Below are 8,350 nucleotides of genomic sequence, written 5' to 3'. Positions count from 1 at the left end.
GGCAGATGTGTTAAAACAGATTTCTGGGCCCGCCTCCAGAGTTTCTGATGCAGTAGGTCCAGAGTTGCGTGGGAGAATTTTCATTTGCAACAAGTTCTCAGGTGATCCTGGTGCCACCGTTCGGGTGACCGCGCTTAAGAACCACTACCCTCAAGGTTTTTTTTTTCTAATATGTCATGTAGTGATAAGAACTTTGTGTTTTTGTTTTTTAATATTTATTTATTTATGGCTGTGCCGGGCCTTAGCTGAGGCAAGTGGGATCTTCATTGCGGCATGCAGGATCTTTTAGTTGTGACATGCGGACTTCTTAGTTGCGGCATGCACGATCTAGTTCCCTGACCAGGGATCGAACCTGGGCCCCCTGCATTGGGAGCGCAGAGTCTTACCCACTGGACCACCAGGGAAATTCCTGCCCTCAAGTTCTATGCTTGAGTAGTAGTGGGGATCCAGAGGACATGGTGAAGACAGGAGCCAATGCAGCAGAGGAGGTCACCAAGCTGCTTTGCATGAGGCAATGAAGGAATGTGCTTTTGCTCTTGAGGGAGGAAGTGAGGAGGAGAGAGGTGGAGGAAGCGAGTTGGCATGAGCAAGATAGCTTGAGGCTGAGGGATCAGATAAAGATCAAGGCAGCTCTAGAAATATGCCTGATGGAAAAATCTTAACATATTAATGTAATAAATTCACTCATCTCCTAGCGTGTGTGTGTGTGTGTGTGTGTGTGTGTGTGTGTGTGTGTGAGAGAGAGAGAGAGAGAGAGAGAGAGAGAGAGAGAGAGAGAGAATGCACACGTGCCTATGTGGTGATTTTCTGCTAAGGGCCGATGCAGTGCAGAAGAGAGAGAGCAGCTTTGAGACAGTAAAGTGACCAGCACATTATGGAAGTGGTAGGTTATAGCCAAAGGTAAACTAACGTGTTAGTCGCGGGCACTCCTTTCCCTCCACTCACCAGAAGTTAGGGTTGACTTGGAGAAGGATTTGGGCTTGCCCGGCACATGAAAATGGGAGCTTGTATCAATCATATCTAGTTGTCTAGGGGCCAGAGAAGCCTCAGCTAATATCCGTGTTACTTTCTCTTGCGGTTCTCATCTACTTTGTGCTTATTCTAAGTCTGTCCTTCAGGTAAGCAGAGTGCAATGCGCTTCTTCAAATCACCACCTCCAGAGGCTCCTTGTGCTTTCTCCTCCTGAACTTAGATGTTATAAGGAGATAACAGCTACATGCTACAGGTTGTTTTTATTCTCAGCTCCAGATGAAGGTTAGATATTCTCAATCTTCTGGAAAGGGAGGAGCTGCTCCATCTCCTTTTGGAGGAGACCAGGAGGACAGGGTCTGTAAACACAGTTCCATCCCAGCCGAGGGGAGCAAGAAAGATGTTGTGGGGTCCCACGAGCATCTTGAGGCCTTATGAAGTTGCCTACAACTTCCCGTCAATTTCTCTGTTCTGAGGAAATTCAGAGATTTAGGGGTTTACAGCCTCCCTGCTACAATTCGTCTTCAAATCCTCCTCATCCATGCCTTCAGATGAGCGTGTGAGGGAAGGAAAGGAAGAAACAGTTACCGTGGGATTTGAGGCAAAGAGACCTGCTTCCTGCCCCCTCTTCCTTAGGTACTCACGTGGTCTCCATGCTCATTCATCGTTTAGGAATTTATCTGTTGGTTTCAGCACTGACTAGTTCAGGATGTTTCTAAGCCTCCGAAGAAGAAATGGCCAGTTAGAGGATTTCACGTGGACCTCAGTGTGGTGCTAATCACAGGAGGGGAGAGTTGTTTCCCAGTGTGCTGTTCAGGCGGACGATGCTACGCTCTGAAACCTTGAAGAGATTAAACATTGAAAATGTTTATGGTGGCGATGGTGGTCGTGGTGGTGGGTCAGACCATTTTTGCTTATAGGAATCCTGCATACAGTCTAGCGATCCCCCGTAGAACAATTCAGTGATTATTTTTCTCCTTTATCACTTTATTGAGATATAATTAGCAACTGAAAACGGTACCTCTTTAAGGTGTACAAATTGATGTTTTGATATACGTACACATTGTGAGATGACCCCTACGATTCAGCTCATTAATGTATCCATCACCTCAAATACTTGCCACTTTTTATTTTTTTATTTTTCGGTTGTGTGCTTGCAGGATCTTAGCTTCCCAACCAGGGATGGAACCCGGGCACCCTGCAGTGGAAGCGCAGAGTCCTAACCACTGTACCGGGTCTTAGTTGCAGCATGCATGTGGGATCTAATTCTCTGACCAGGGATTGAATCCAGGTCCCCTGCATTGGGAGTGTGGAGTCTTAACCACTGGACCATGAGGGAAGTCCCTAATTTCAATTATTGATGCAGCTTCAAACCCTGAGTTCCTGCTCAGGGTAAAGTGTCTTTTCCAAGCGCCAAAACTTATGTCAAAGCTGGAGTGTTGGCATAGTCCACCAAGTGGCGGATGCCTCGTTTGAACTGCTGGATCAAGGCATTATTTTTCCTGCTCCAGGCATCCCTACCCTTCCCCTTCCCTGCTGATTTCTACACTGCTTCCCCCGCTCTCCTGGAGTCCCTTTTCAGCATGTTTAAGACTGTTCTTTACCCACACAAGGGAAGGTGTGTGAGAGCTGAGCTCTACCGTGACTGTCAGTTCTAGGCATTGTACCAACACCAACAGAATCCGTGTCTGGGCTCTTCCCAGAGGGTATGGGAACCTTCATCCAGCAGTAGGGAACAGGGAATCCAGCCATTGGTGTTGCATGAGAGGTGCCTGCTTTCATTATTTACACTGTCACTTGCTCATGGAGCCTTTATTCAGAAATGGTAGGACAAAACCAAAAAAGGATTGCTTCATGAAGGAAATGGTTCTTGAAGATAAATTATGAATAAAAAAGCATTTCTGATAATTCTGCAAACTTTGCAAAAGAATGAATTGTTGGAAGAATATTGACAGCTTACAGGATGGGTGGAAGAACTAAACAACTGAGCCTGGGGAGGGATGGGAAATAGAGGCCTTGTCTTCATTCAGGTTTTTATATTCCTGGATGAGAGAATTTGACTGGACTAGACAGAGAATGTTGTCTTGGTTCCAGCATCCATACTGCCAGGAGATAAGACAAGGAGAACAGCTGCTGTGACTGGGAGAATCCCGGTGAGCTGGGCAGCCCCTGCTGCCTTATATATGTACTGCATGGGTCACTGTTTTATTTATACACACACACACTTTTATATCTTGTATCTGTCTTCTTCTTCTTGTCTTCATCACCACCATCATCATCTAGCTATCAAGCCTTTACTCTTTAGAGAATTTTTAGGTTTGCAGCAAAGTTGAGAAGAAGGTACAGAGATTTCCCATGTACCCCCGTCCCCACACATGTGGAGCCTCTCCCATTATCAACGTCACTTTCCAGAATGGTATACTTTCTTCTTACCAAGGATGAACAAACATTGACACATCATAATCACCCAGAGTCCACAGTTTGCCTTAGGGTTCTTAGTATTGTACATTCTGTGGTTTGGACAAACATGTAATGACATATACCCATCATTATAATATCGTACAGAGTATTTTCACGGCCCTAAAAATCCTCTGTGGTCTACTTATTCATCTCCTCTCCCTGCTACCCCTGGCAACCACCAATCTTTTTATTATCTCCATAGTTTTACCAGTTCCAAAGTGTCATATGGTTGGAATCATACAGCATGTAGCCTTTTCAGATTGGGTTGTTTCACTTAGCAATATGAATTTAATATTACTCCATAGCTTTTCATGGCTTGATAGCTCATTTTCTTTTTAGAGCTGAATAGTATTCCATTGTCTGGATATACCATCATTTATTTATCCATTCGCTGCTGAAGAATATTTTGGTTGCTTCCAAGTTTTGATAATTGTGAACAAAATTGCTATAAGCATGTGCACAGGTTTTTGTGTGGACATGGGTCAAATATAATTTTACTCAATCAAGTTAGTAGCTATTCAACAGAATGTGCATAAACTTCGATTCTTACCACTCACCATTTATCTTGAAATATGAATGATCTGTTACCAAACTGGGGTCAACACAAGGCATCCTCCAGTGAAAAGCAATTGTCCTCAAAGTGTGGTCTCCATACCCTCAGCGTGAATATCATTGAGAACTTCTTACAAATGCAAATGCTTTTTCCTACTTTGGAGCTAGTAAATCAAAACTGCAGGGTGGCATCCAGGAATTGTGTTTAATACATGATTAATTTATGATGATTCTGACGCATGCAGATATTTAATGTGCCTATGAATCACCTGGGGATGTTGTTAAAATATGTATTCTTATTCAGTAAGTCTGGAGTAAGCCTGAGATTCTGCACGTCTGATGGTCTTCTGGGTCATTTGTTGCTGCTGGTGCAGGGATCAAACTTTGAGAAACGAGACTTGAAAGATATTAAAGGAGAAACTTTTTAGATCACTGTCTAAGACTGCTGAAATCCTGTAGACAAAAGAGCTACCAAACCCAGAAAGCTCTGTATGAATACATTATTTTTATTGCTGTGGGATGATTATAATTTGCATAAATCTTCAGAATGTTGTATGTTGTTTGGGGGAAAGGGGAACTCTCATCTTCAGCTGGCAAGTCAGTAAACAGAATTGGTTAAAAAGTTTATGTACCAAGTCACCTTTAAGTCAAATGTGTTAAGTGTTCCTTTGTGTCTTAATCTCAACATGCAACAGCATGTACCGAGAATGGAATCTACGTCTCCAGCTATCCTTTATTTTGTCTAGTTCATGACAGAAATACTGTATTGCATATTATTTAAGATAATAACTCAAAGCTTAATGCTAATAAAGTTTACCAAGCCATGACCTAGAAGAAAGGAGAGTCTGGCCAGATGGCTCAAGTCACTGATTATAACTTCTTAGGTCTTTCTTGCTTGTCCCAGATTGATCATATCTAGTTGTTTTTAAGTCTCTGGCTATTTGCTGACTAATCTTGAAAGTTTTTGAGAATCTGGTGCAATCAGCAGTTTGCTATTAGTGCCACTCAAATCTGATTACATTTGCTTGACACATTTGACTTAATGGAAGTGGGGAAAAACTAAGTAGGTTTATGAACTTTCCCAGGTGAGGGTTCTCTTATACTGTTTTCACCATCAATATTTTGAGTCCAGTTTTACTGCTTTCATTATCAGATGGCTGTTCTTCTTTGAATTTTTGCTTTGGAAAGGTTACAGATGGTTTCATTTCACATAATGAATTCCAACACATTTAAGAGGATCTCCCCTACGCCAAAATCTCCCAAGAGGTTTAATCAACAGAAATGTACATGAAAAAAATCTCTCATTAAAACCAAAATTAAAACAAAAACTAAGACTTATCTGCAGAATAATTTCTATTAGAATTCTTTGAAGAGGCCAAATAAGCATGAGAATAAAGATAAACCAGGAAACATAATTTATTTAATCTTTGAAAAATACTCATTAACTTTAGTAAGAAACATTGAATCATCCTTGATCGAGTGGTTCCTCCTCCCCATAAAGTCTTTGTTTCCTGTCAAGAAATAAAAGGCAGAGATACAGCATTTTTCTGAAGAAATATTGACAATGTGACATCCCAGAAATTGCTTCTGTCACACGTCCAAATTAGCATTTTTGGAAATACTCTGGATCTGGTCAGTTACGCATAGTGAAATGGCAAGTCATGAGTACAGTAGTAACATTCGGGCACCTAATGACTTTTTCTGGTTTGAATTGACGGTGTGGTTGCATTTTGGTTGAGTTTCAAATATCGGCATCTGATGGCACAGCTTACAGGCTTGGAACCTTGGTTATGTTTTTATTGAGAGACTTTCCAGAAAAATAGCTTCATTAATTGGGAAGAGGCTGATTAAAGGTAAAAGAGTACGGTTTTTATAAAGACTTTTTCCTCGTTAGAAAACTCTATAGATGTGTCTTGTAGAAAACACTTAGAACATATGAGAATATTCAAATGAAAATAAATAATCTCCTTCACCCCAACCCCACTCTAGTTAATATTTTGGGTTTCATTCTTTTAGTATGTGCATAAACAGTAGAATTTTACTAACTTGGCATGATAAGTCTTCACATATTTGTGTGTTCTGGTTCAATAAATACACTAAAATTATTTTAGTAGATTTTTCATAATTATCCTCCATAAATCTATAAATTTGCCTTCTCTCCCATTACATATGAGGGTGCCTATCTTCCTACCTTGTCATCATGTTAAGAGATGTCATCCCACTTGCCGTTGGCATTGGCCTCTTTCTCATGAACCTGTTGCTGATGTGCTTGGTCCTACCTGGTCGTTGGGCCTATGATACCATCTGCTACTATTGGTCATCAGTTGTCCTTGCCTCTTCCTTAAACTGCTGAACCTCAGAAATATTTATTTCCTAAGATTCTAGGTCTCTTTTATGGCACCAGTCTTACCCCTTGGGTAGGAGTATTAGAAAACATCTGGGTTTCCTTCATACCGCATACAACACGGGAAAGATTTTTCTATACAGTTCCCTCAGATATTGCAGCACTACTGCTGTTACACTGTATTGAATGTGGCCCCAGGCTGAAGGCAAGGCTTCAGAGAGAGTTTACAGCCTCTCCCAGACAACACCTGGAAGAGTGGGGCGCTAGCTTTGATGTTCTGCTAATCTTTGATATTTATTTGAGTGTCTCTGCAGTTTATTCCCCCTGTCCCTTGGAGGTTTGGAATTTGACCTCCTTGCTCTATCCCTCTCATAGCTTCCTCTTTCTTTCTTTCTTTCTTTCTTTCTTTCTTTCTTTCTTTCAGACACGGAAGTTTTTTCTTTTTCTTTCATTTCCTTTCTAGTCTGGCTGGGATTTTGCCTACATAATGTTATTTTTCAAGATGTTATGATGAGAAGCATACAGAGAATCATGATTGTATATTTTATGCCTTTAACATGTGCCTTTATAGCACTGATGACGTGCAAGGCACTGTTTTAAGCACTTCACAAATATTAATTCATTTAGCCCTCATTGCAATCCCATAGGATGGATCCTGTCATTATCCCTACTTCACTCCTGAACTAAGGCACAGATAAATTATGTAACTAGTCCATGTTTACACAGCTTATAAGTGGTAGAGTCAGGATTTGAACTGAGGCACTCTGGCTTCACAGTCTGTACACTTTTCACCGCACTACATTGCCTCGTATTTGAAAATGTCTCATTTTAAACTGCCTCATGTAAAAGTGAAATGAAAAATATATTATTTTAATATTTTCAAGATTTCCCCCATTATACACACATAAACACACACAAAAAGGACTGGAAGACTATAACCTAAAACTTTTAACAGCAATTATTATTGAATATTGGAATTATAGCACAAGTGATTTTAATTTTACTCCTTGGTGCTATTATAAATTTGCTGCAGTGTAGATGATTATCATTATGTTTAATAAAACAGTACATCTATTAATAAAAATAAGATTATTTGTAAACATAGACTTATACTGAAGAGTCTAGGCTCATAAAATAACTTTTTTCTTTCATTAATTTATTCAATATTTGGTGAAGAAATATACCATGGATTACTCTACGACTAAGGATATGGAGATGAACGAAACATAGTTCCAACCTTTAGAGGAATAATTTACAGTGAGGGTTGAGAGATAAGTAGATAATTGTGATACACTTTTCTAATAGATATTACAAGCTTGAGTACACAGTAAGAAATACATATGAGAGACACAACCTAGTCTTGAAGGATCGATGAATGTTTGTTGAAAACAGACTGAAGGAACCTGGGGAGGGGAAAGGGAAGCATGTCCAGCCAGAAGTACCAGCGTGTGCAAAGGCCCTGATGTGTATTCAAGGAATTGAATGTTACTGTTGAACTGAAGAATTGAATAATGAATCCTCCCACAAAACAAACAAACAAACTAAGGATTACAAAACCAAAATCCCATGGGCAACATCTCTAACAAAACTAGGTGACCAGGTACCCCCAAACTCCAAACTACAGCAAAACATTGCCATAGTTGAAAATGCAGAAGGAAATCCTGAAATTGATAGTAAATACTCACCCTCTAAAGAAAGGGGCTCACTCAGGAGTGAAAGGAAGCTCAGCCAATCTGGGAAAACCAGCTCAAACTGGGAGAGGGCTTTTTATGTCCCAATGTGGATATGAGTACAGAGGGACTTACAGATACCTGACAATGCTGAGTCAGGCTAGGCTCTGTGAACTCTTAAAACCAACCTGCTGAAGTTTTCTTCCAGGACAAAACCCATATTGAAGAGAAACTACAGGAAGTAGAATCAAATTGACACTCCAGCAAAGGAAAAGAAAAAAGATTCAGATGAGAATGGGAGAAGAGAAGGGAAAGCAGATATCAGAAAGAACTGTGGGCATGTTTTGAATTATTG

The 8,350-nt window shown here is 40.5% G+C and overlaps 1 non-coding gene across 1 annotated transcript; it reads right to left on the bottom strand.

Annotated features, from left to right (window-relative positions):
* Positions 1 to 331: 331 nt before the first annotated feature.
* Positions 332 to 404, bottom strand: TRNAG-CCC (transfer RNA glycine (anticodon CCC)). The gene has a single exon. It is a non-coding gene; the product is annotated as a tRNA-Gly (tRNA).
* Positions 405 to 8,350: the final 7,946 nt, after the last annotated feature.

This window comes from Hippopotamus amphibius, chromosome 3 (assembly GCF_030028045.1).
Source record: "Hippopotamus amphibius kiboko isolate mHipAmp2 chromosome 3, mHipAmp2.hap2, whole genome shotgun sequence".
Taxonomy (NCBI): Eukaryota; Metazoa; Chordata; class Mammalia; order Artiodactyla; family Hippopotamidae; genus Hippopotamus; species Hippopotamus amphibius.
This window is presented reverse-complemented; position numbering and strand designations above follow the sequence as displayed.